This window comes from Anser brachyrhynchus (assembly GCF_964034855.1).
Source record: "Anser brachyrhynchus genome assembly, chromosome: 2".
In the NCBI taxonomy this organism is placed as follows: Eukaryota; Metazoa; Chordata; class Aves; order Anseriformes; family Anatidae; genus Anser; species Anser brachyrhynchus.
In genome coordinates, this window is record NC_137695.1 from 98,945,338 (window position 1) to 98,956,092 (window position 10,755).

The 10,755-nt window shown below is 41.1% G+C and overlaps 1 protein-coding gene across 1 annotated transcript in view; it reads left to right on the forward strand.

The window, feature by feature from the left end:
• Window positions 1-10,730: 10,730 nt before the first annotated feature.
• ZNF516 (zinc finger protein 516) overlaps window positions 10,731-10,755 on the forward strand; it is a 186,062-nt gene continuing 186,037 nt past the window's right edge. Inside the window, exon 1 of the mRNA XM_080578639.1 lies at window positions 10,731-10,752. The gene's annotated coding sequence lies outside the window, so the exon portion shown is untranslated. The remainder of the gene's footprint in view (window positions 10,753-10,755) is intronic.

Here is a 10,755-nt window from a genome sequence, read left to right on the forward strand (position 1 = left end):
GGCACTTCATATCCAACAAACATTGCCAAATACACATGGTGTCTCTACTCCTTCTTCTGTGCTCTGGTACGATAACAGGGTTGATATCCTCAGTCTGGTAGGCTGTGTTGAAAACCTGTAAGATTTATCTTTCCAGTGTCTCTGTATGAACTTATTTTCTGATCATTTCAAAAGTTTCAATGAAGTTAACCTCCCAGAACCTCTGTGAAATAGGAAACTGGAATAATTACTACATTTGGGAAGTGAGCATCACAAAGAGTAAGATTATTCAAGATATTACAATGTTCCTGCACTCAGGAGCACATAAGATGTCACTGGTTTAGACTCCTGTCTTCTGACGTCAAAGACCCCAATAACTGCAGCATGCATCTGATTCGAAGTAGAAGCCAGCCCAAAAGCAAACCCACGTATTATTCATAGTAGGCAAACTATTGAATCTCTAATCCATCCTTCTGTGTCTGGTTTTGACTGGAAAATGCAGACCTAAGGAGTCTTCTCAGGTAAAAAAAAAAAAAAAAATCCAAAGGAAATGTTCCCATCCTTTTGGGAAATGTTTTGGATCTGAGAAATAGGTTTCCTCTTTCATTGTTGAAACTAGCCTTATCAAATAATTCCCAGTGAACTCTTACTCTACAGCATGTCAGCTATGTTGTTGCCAGACACCAGGAATTGGCACCTGCTCAAAAAGCCATTTTTTTCTGAAGTGGATCTTGGTTTAGCTCTTTTTTTTATTAACAAACTTCAGAAGATCATATTGTCAAAGTTCACTCTGGCGTCATGTTTAGATCCAGTAGCAACCTCAGACTGAAGTGATTGTTAAAAAGGGTACAGAAGGGGAAAATAAATCAGCATTGGTGTCAGTTTGTTTTATTTCAATAATGGTCACCATGGAAACAAAGTCACTGACCTGTTTCTTTTCATACATATAAGTAAACACCAGGGTTTCCAATTTTCATACAAACCATTTTTAGTACCAACAGTTTACCCCACAGAATGCCTACAACATGCTATCTTATTGAAACCTACTTTTTTATTTTTCCTTCCCCTAAAGGCCTATTTTTATTTATTTATTGCCAATTTCCTTTACCAGGGAAACAATGAAAATTCAGTACTGTCATTACACCAGACCATCTCAATTTTCACTGTAACTACCCTTTCTCACAGGTGCAGTGACTGTAAACCAGCAATCTAATAGCAGTACATTTAGATGTGCTTCAACAGCCACTTCTGACTCATCAGGTTAATTTCAGATGACTTCATTCTGCATCTTTTTATTGGTCAGGCATACTATGCATGAAAAACACCTTACTAATGACAAGCTAGCTGTGATTGAGTTGACACATTCTATTTACAATGAAGAAGGCCTTTTTTCATACCTCCTCAACAAAGCACTCTTAAAACAATTTATTACCGCCAACATGGCTTGTGTCATACATTCCTTGCTTGCTGTATTTGCATTATTCACATTGATTCTAAGCAAAATCTTACACGCTTAAATAAGCAAGAGATATGACTGAGGTGTCATATATAATCCACGGATAACCAGCTGACACCCAAACTGAGTGTGAACATGTAACCATAACGCATGCATGCTTGCAGAAAGAAGCAGGTAATGGAGTTTGCAAGGAATAGTGCAAAAATATCAGGTTGGAGTGCCATTTCTCCTTCTAAGAACACAAGAACACCCTCGCTCTAGCCCTCTTAAGCTTTGACTATGCATGTTGTATGTGCAATGTATTGTGGCCTTAAGGACAACCACCCACATATACAGGAAGAGAGATAAATCATATATGGAAATGTTGAAAGGCAAAAGAATATCATATTTGCTATATTATGGCTTCTGAAACTATGCTCTGTGTTTGTTATCTCAAGAGTAGGCAAATAATCCAGCATATCAGCATATTATCTGGGACAAATGCACTGCTAGAGTAACTCCAGTTAAGTAATACACTTATTTTCCTTTCCTTTAAGCAATGTAAAAACTCATAACACCATTTAATTTAATGGCATTACTCCAAGACTAAATAGTTATAACTACGAACAGAATTATCTGACTGAATCAAGCTGTTCAGAAAGAAATCGAAGTCATGCCAAAGTGCCTTTTTTTTTTTTTATTGCTCTGTGACAAGCCTGACTGCTCCATCTTTCACAGGCATTTTGGGTTTAAGCTAAAGGCTTATGAAAATAGTTGCTTTGAGTCAAGTAACTCATCTACATCACTGTTCACAGCAGTCAATACATGCATTTTAGATGATCAGGGGATTGGGTGTTGTCTAGGTCACTTTATACAGAGGTTTGCTGGTTTTGTATATTTTTTATTTTTATTTTTTCAGAAAGGATTATGCCTGAAGTTTGGCTGCTATTATTCTGCAATCTGCTAGACAAATGTGGTTACAATTTCCTAACTCCCATTGCCCAAATTTACTTAAATTGCTTCATAAACAGAATTTAAACATGCTCTAGCTAGTGCTTGTGATAGATTAAACTTTTCCTCTAATACACTTCCAAAATCTCTGTTCCAGCTGAGGGCACTGACCTTACAAATAAATAAAACATGTTTTGTTTCCACGCTCTGTATTTATCTCAATGGCCTGTAATCTTTCAAACTTTCCTTCCCTCCCCCTCCTTTTCTTCGGATCTGCTTCAGTTTCCCACTGATACTGATACGCAAGCTTCCTTATTGGGTAACATTTGGCAAGTCTCGCTGCTGCTGTCCAGTAAAGGCAGATTTCTGTAATGACGTCTGCTGGTTTTTACAACAGCAGCATGGGGAGTCTGAACTCAGCAGTCAACAGCTTGTGGGATTAAACAGGAAGAGGAAAAATAATATTAAAAAAAAAAAAAGAAAAAAACACCATCAACTGCTTCAGTCTTAATAAACTCTGACGATTTTTGCTATCTTGAAACAGTGAAATATAAAGTCAGAATGCTTTCTCCTCATTTTCTACCTTTTAATATTTCAGTGTTCCATCCTGAGCTGCTGTCATTGTGATTTTATTCTCAACTTTAAAACATTTTTAGAGGTTATTTGATATTTGTATGTTTCAATTGGTCGGGGATACAGTACAGGAGAATTTATGTGGTGACATAAATGATGGTGACTCCTCAGGGCCAACCGGTGCTCACATGCAGTGTGCTCTCTGCATATTCTCCCTGCTTAGAGTAAAATCCACTGAGAATAGACCATAAAATAGTTATTTCATGTCACTGGTTAATATATTTAGGACTTTCATTCCACTGATTAATATATTTAGGACTATCTTTGTTTATTTCAGTAACAAAAATTAATACATGTTATATTGGAATTCCATAGTCTACTAATTGTCCCAGACTGATGGGACTAGCGGTGATATTTGCATAACAAGTCTTCTGAAGTAAAACCATCCTAAAAACTGCTTTGTGTCCCAGGCGGCTGCATGGAGAACCTGGAGTCTTCTACCTCCTGCCTCAGGAGAAAAGAGATTAACCAAATTCTAACTGTGGGCGTTAGTTTGCTTCAGAAAGGGTTTTTCTTTCTTTGCCCAAGTGGTAATTGCAAATGGGAAGTTACAGTGCATTAAATTAAAACAGGATAAAATAAAATAGCTTTTCTTTAATCACCATGTTAAATTTGATACATCAACCACCCATATGAACACAGAATCTAAATTTTAAAGATTTAGAATTCCAAATATAAAAATTGTTGAGAGATGTAATTTCAGAGAGAGTGAAAGAAAAGTCCACGTCAGAGACTGAGTATACTTAGCAATAACTTCTCTTTAGAAATATACTCTCCCTCTGGTTTTGGCCATCCTCCAAAATTCTACTTCTGAGACATCCCAAACAATGGAGACGTTATAACAAGAACCTGTGGAGCAGTGTCCTGCATTGCACTGATGGTTTATAAAAGAGTGGTTTGTCTCAGCTAACCATTCCACATATATAAAATTAATGGTCTCAAAAGACAAGTAAATGCTTACTGCACATAGTGAGCACATTGCAGAAATCCACTTAGATGGTACTAACTTTCCATTAATTTTCTCTGCACCTTGCCAGAATAAGCAGGCAGCCAGCAGGGTACTCCCGTGTGTAAGCCCAGACTTTGCAAGTGGTGATTCCTACAGGCAGATTCCTCACACCATACTTAAGGTGCTTACAAGAAAATGATCGGATTTTCAAAATTGTGAGAAACACACAGTTGCCTCTGCCATCAAGAAGACAGCTTGGCAAATTCTAGGCAAGTCAGGAACCTTCTTGTTGGTCACCTAACTGTGGTCTGCCAAGCACAGGTCTGGTTATTCAAAAATCTTGGTGTAAGGCTGGATATACAGGATTTTGTGCTGATACAAGTATTTTGACCTCATGAGTGATTTTTCTATTAAAATTATAGAGGTGATGCATTCCCAAATGTGTAGTTTCCTACTCATACAAACGCCTCTTTTTCTCCTGCTCCCTGAAAATGCGAGCCGTGCTGGTGTGTGTACCATACACCTCCATGACTGCAAGTGTGCCAAAGGACTGTCAGTGTGCTGGGGGGCTCATCGGCAGAAGTTGTTTTTTCATAAAACACGCAGGGGCCCATGCAGCGTGAGCTCGGCTGCGGTGTACCTCGGTCCCTGTCACTAGATGGGGCTCTGGGGAGGCTCTTCCTGGCCTCGCCGCTTTTGTGGGGGCTGCAATTACTGTGACCCGCAGCTCTACAATGTGTTTTATTAATCCATTGGCCGGACATGAACTAAGGAGCAATATCTGCACAGGTGGAAGGTGTTCCGCCCTAAGGAAAGGCCTGCTTCGTGCACCCGGCCTGTGTCCAACCTCCCCCTGCCTCTCACCAGCCTTCCCCTCGGCCTCCCCACCCGGCTGAGGGCAGCCAAAATGGCAGCCTGCCCCAGGGCCGCTCGGCAGGCTGCAGGAAGTGGGAGATGGAGATGAACTACAAAGGGAAATTCCTACGAGGCTGGGAGTTTGGCAGCGAGGACCGGAGTATCCTGACTTGGCTTGTGGGAATTAAGAGATGATCTCGGCTGAAGCTTGTGCTGTCAGACCTGCCCCTCTCAGCGTGGGCGCCTGGCAGAGCCACCCCAGCGGGAAGCTCTGTTCCTGGATCATTCCTGCTTTCTCCAGTCTTTTAGGTTCAAACTGAAAGGAGGGTTTTGTGAGTGTTTGCTTCCGTTAGCAGAGGACATTTATGCAAAAACGCATGTGTGGTACTAAATCAATCAGAAGATGTTACACGCTCCTCCCAGTGGATTACAAAATGAGAGCAGCCTCTCAGCAGTTTGCACATACATTTTATCAAACCCCATCTGTCACCGAAACTTGGTGTCCCAGGTAGTTGCTCAGATGAGCAATGACATCAGTTTATAAGTTGCATCACACTAAATTTTATTTAAAGACTCTTTACTTACTTTTCAATGCTATTATATAAAGTCAGTTAGCAGCTGGTATTGTCAGATCACTTTTTTTTTTTTGGTGAAAAAATACCATTTCAGTTCTTATTCAAAGCCTCTCAGGTCTCTGGAAGAAATAGAAAGTGATGAAAAATAATTAAAATTATTAAACATAATGTTTCCCAGATCAAAGCAAATTGAATGAGCACAATGCGCCATCCCTAATTATTTTAAAGTAGATACTGTTTTCTACCTTTATGAAACCAAAACAATTTTTAGAATTTGAGCAGGTATATTTAATTGACATAATGCAGAAAACCATTTTATGCACAAATCCGTGCTTACGGACATTATTTCAAGGACTTATCCACATGAAATAACTACCTTGATTTAAGGGCAGATCAAAGACAAAGGATTATCTTTGTCATCTACACAACTATTAATTCAAAAAAGCAAAAATACGTTTATTTGTATCTGTGCACTTTATTCCCTGTTGTGTCTTCTTGACAGGGGAAAGCTTAATGGTGTGTTAGTAGCAAATAAAAAGCCTAAGGGTAACGAGCAGAAGAGACTGTGGTTTGACGCATGTAAGTTGCTGTTTATAAGTTAAGAGAAACATATCTTCACCTGTATGCTAAAGAATCATATGCTGTTTTATGAAGGAAATCGCTGATGTTTTTCTTCTGACTTGCACTTGTCCTGTAGGACAAAATAGATGCATCATAGCAGTGCTGTGGACTGCCTTTGTGTTAAAACACCACAGCAGCATGTGATAAGTTCTGCCACTATTTTGTAACCAACTACTACCAAGTATTGACAAATCTTGTCAAGCTATTTGGCATACATCCAAATTTGGCAGTACACCAAATAGAAGACAGCATTTTCAATGTGATTTGAGTTTTGCTGGTGTAAAATGTGGACAATTCAACGATTTTAGAAATGGAGGGTAATCCTAGCTATGCAGACCTTATTCTGGTCATTGTATAATACCCTCTGAAAAGAAGAAAAAATAATTTACAGGGGTTTTCCACACAAGGGGGTTGCAGTTTCTTCCGTTCCCAGGAGATGGCATACATCTTTTGGAAAAAAATGTCTGCTCACTTCCTAAAGGAGCAGCGAGGTGTAGGAGGAAATACATCAATGCGCCATTCACTCCTGCGATTTCCACTTGAAAATTGAAAGTCAGTTGGCAAACCCCTTGGGATTTAGGAGAGATGGAATGGGGATTGCCATCCACAGAAGAGAATTTGTATGAATAGCTCAGCAGGAGGAGGGCGAAGAATCCCCACCCAGCAACCGCATTTTCTTTGTGGCATAATATATGTAAGACTATAATACAATGCCCTCCTACTTTCATCTTTCTATATTGCCACTCATCAGCATTACAAAGAATGTAGCTATTAAAAGAACTGCCTCTTGGCACCCAAAAGCCATAGCACTGTATTTTCTACAACAAAAAAACTCAAGCCTCTATTATTTGTTTTGCTACATTTGCAGCAGTCTCCCCATTAAGCTTGCTTCTCACAGCTCCCTGATCTCATTCCCTGTTGGATCTAGATCAGACACACCAGAGGTCAGGCTGACTTTCAAACCTTCTTGCGGCTGGCAGGCATAGAAAAGTGTAACAGTAATAAGGATTAAGAAGTTCTCAGATGGGCCTACCAAACTGGAAAGCCCCTCCCTTCCCCAGACTTGCCACCCTCTGAAATGTTTGGCATAAACAACAGAGTCAGAGTTATCGAGAGAGCATGTATTAATTCCTGGTTACTCAGGTTAGTTCTTTCACACACGGATAACAATACTGAAGCTCCTGTAAATACCCTCTGTGACACTTCAGTGAGGTTTTCAGAGGTCCCGCGACTCCTGTTAATGGAAGAGAATTGCCACCAGTTTCTTTTGGTTACCCCCAACCTTGGAAGAGTGATCTGAGGCCATGAAAGGCCATCTGATGTAGGTCCCATTACTGGCACACCAGCGAGAAGGTGTTTGTGGTAAATGTGAACTGTTATGTCATGAGTCATGATACACTGACTGCACATTCAAAGTTACATTACATTTAAAAAAAAAAAAAAAAGTTAAAAATTGCTGTAAGTGAGGTAATGTGAACCAGCAGTGATGGCTGTAAGAACCCAAATCCAACCTATTAGCAGTCACCTCCTACCTGCAGACAGCCAAGACCTAAGTAGCCACAGTGAGAGAAAAAAAAAAGAGAAATACTTAACAAAAAAAAAGAGAAATACTTAACAACTGATTGCCCCACTACTACAACCAGCATCTTCACCACATCTTGCCAGCAAGGGATTAGCTTGACTACAACTGGATTCAGGTCTAATTTCATCAGAGAGGACACGTGAGGCTCCTCACCTGGGTGTTTCAGAGCAATGCACTGGGCACTGGACTGCTGATTCTTCAGGTCCAGACTGTTACATTGCAGGCAACTTGGGCACTGCTTTGGGGACACAAATTGAACCCTCAGTGGTCACTGCCATGGTTGTATGTGCTCATGGTGACATGACTGATGATGGGTTACACGGTTGCACCACCCCATTCTACCCATGAGCACCAGGGCTGGAGCCATTGCCACGGTCACTTTATAAAGGCCCCTTAGGAGCATGCTTGGTTCCAGTTCTCCTTAATTTGTTACTGCTGCCATTCACGGAGACAGACTTCCAGCTAAAGCCTCGATTGCTCAGAAGAAGGTTCCTCCGGGTCACCGCCAGGATTCCCCACCTCTTCAAGTCTTCATCCAGCTGCGAGCAGTGACTCTGGAGACTGAATTCAAATGCACCAAGACTCCAGCAGGTAAGCTGTCTTGCCAATGTAGCAAGCCCCCCAACCTGGGGCATGCCATGCTAGTTGTGGTGTTGTTGGGATGTGCATTTTGCATACCCAACTTGCCAGGAAAATGTTCCCTGCTGTGCATGGGCATGGCAGGCTCCCACCAGATGGGTGTGCTGATAGTAGCTCGTGTGCTCCAGTGTCTGGCTACCAGTTGTCAGAGATAATGTGGCCCCTCTGAAACACACTGGTAAATCTTAAAACTACTTGACAGCATGCTCCTTTTAGCCTGCTTTATTCCACCATGTTTGACACATGAGAGGTGGTGCGGGTTTCAGACTTTGGGGGCCACAGAGGACTGAGATGAGGCTATGCCAGCTCCACTAAAATAAAAGTAAGCAAAACAGCTGGCAGCAGGTAGGTAGTGTATTTTTGAAGATCCTGGGGGATGTTTGAAGTGCACTTATCTTGATTTTAGCTGATAGTTTTAAAAGAGCTCCCTGGATTTGCTGTAGTCAGCTGTTTGCTTATTCTACCAGATAAATATAATACACTGCTCTTCAAGAAATGAAAGGTTAAATTTGGATGCCATCCACAGGAAATGGGAGCTTAAGGGTGAGTGTGTATTTTGAAATACAGATGTTACAATTCCCTTTCTAGCTTGCAAAACAAACCCTGGGCCTATACCATGTCACTTTAATGATTTATTAGCCCATCTTGAAAAATCACTTATTCAGTTCCTCCCAATGGCTCTCTGCTACAGACGAGGCTCAGCAGCCTGCTCGTTTCTCATGCTGCAAAGATTATTGCTTTTACCGATGGCCAGACTGTGGCTGCCCAGGAGCAGGTGTGCGAGGGAGGGGAGCTAGGGAAGCTCAGAGCCTCCGTCTCTTCGGGCACCTATTCAACAAGCAGCAGCCCTAATCGTGCTTGCCGAAAAAGAGCAGGTGAGCCACGACACTGGTGGCACCTCACAGTTCAGATGGGGTGAACGCTTTTCCCTCCAACACTGCCCGCTGGGATGGTTTTGAGATGCTTGTGCTGCATCTTGAGGTGTGTTAGTGAGTAGCAGCTGCTCAAAGCACTGGGGCAGGACAGGACAAAGAAAATCAGACTGCTCCCTGGACTTTCTGACCCTCTTCCTTTATACCCAGGAAGAGAATGTCTGACTTTTTTTTAGATTTCTGTTAATTTGAAAGGGATGAGTCTTTCAAAAGTATCTATGTAGTCTGGCCCATTGCTCAGGTCCCCTGACACCTGGAGATGGACTTCAGACACCCAGCACTGCACAGGGGCTGTCCGGTCTTTGAGCTCAGAAAATCAGACTTGTGAAACACTCTTAAGTCTGAGAGGCTCCAAACCAGCAGGTGAAATGCAGCTGCAGGAGTTTTGCCACCTTAGTTACTGAGAACAGGAGCAGATTTAAATACAGACACACATGCAGAAGTGCGAGTGAAAGAAAAAGTGAAAACAAGATCAAGGACATGCAGATATGGAATTATTAAAGCATTGTTTAATGATCTAAGATCTACTCTGAACAATACCAAAATTGAACAATACCAAAGTTGAGAAGTTTCTCATTTTTTTTGAGACTAAAATAGTATATCATAATTTGTTTGACCAATGCAAAATCTAAACCATACTTAATGTATTATTAGGCTTCAAAAGTAAACTTATCTGCCAGAATGCTGTCTGTTTTTTTTTCCTGTGAGATATACGGTTTGTTAGAGCTGATCTATATGAAGGGGGACCTTTCGCTGGTTACAATAAATGTCTTATCTGTGACTTCACTGAAGCTATGGTATGTTGCTCCAGTTTTTGAATATCTGACCTAAAGGGCTAGAAAAACCTCCAGGAGACCAGCGCTGAAACCTGCTTCTAACTGCAGATACTGCAGCAGTTTTTCTAAGGACTGGGAAATGTTCAAGGTTATAGGTATTAAGCTTGGAAAATGATGAGCACATTTCCCAAGACAAAATAGACTCCCTCCCCCCCCAACCTGAAATTCTTCTCATTGAAATGCATGTATATTTTTTCATGACTTATCCTGATTGCTTTTTTTAAAGAAAGAAGTTGCTCAGTTTAGATGTTGAATACTGGTCTTCCCCTTTAAAATTATGTGTGGAATCATGTTACAGAGAATTTAAAACTTTCAGTGTCTTGGGAAGGGCCTCAGTGCCTCTCAGGATTGAATTGACAATGATTAACATCATCATTTCAATGATTGCCACTTTGCCCGTCTCACAGATACCCTAAAGGTTTTGTTCCATCCTGTAACCACAGCTGAACACTAAAAATGCTTTCCACTGTAGAAACAGCTATCTGAAGATCATTTTCATTTCTCCTTTTCACGTGCAACTGTTTACTCCATGCTCAGCCTCAGGTTGAAAAATATTTGTAAAAGCAGAAATGAAAGCAGTTGCAAAAAAAGAAAGTCATTTCAATTTGGTTAAAATTGAAACTTTTAGGGTTAACTCTGGCTATGGTAAACAGCACCAGCCAATCTCTGGGGCAGAACGGTGACTAAGAAGATGCACTGCACAGTGTCACCAGGAGACTGGCTGCTATTCAGAGGGAACATCTGCCAAAGCTTGAGATGATCAAGGTA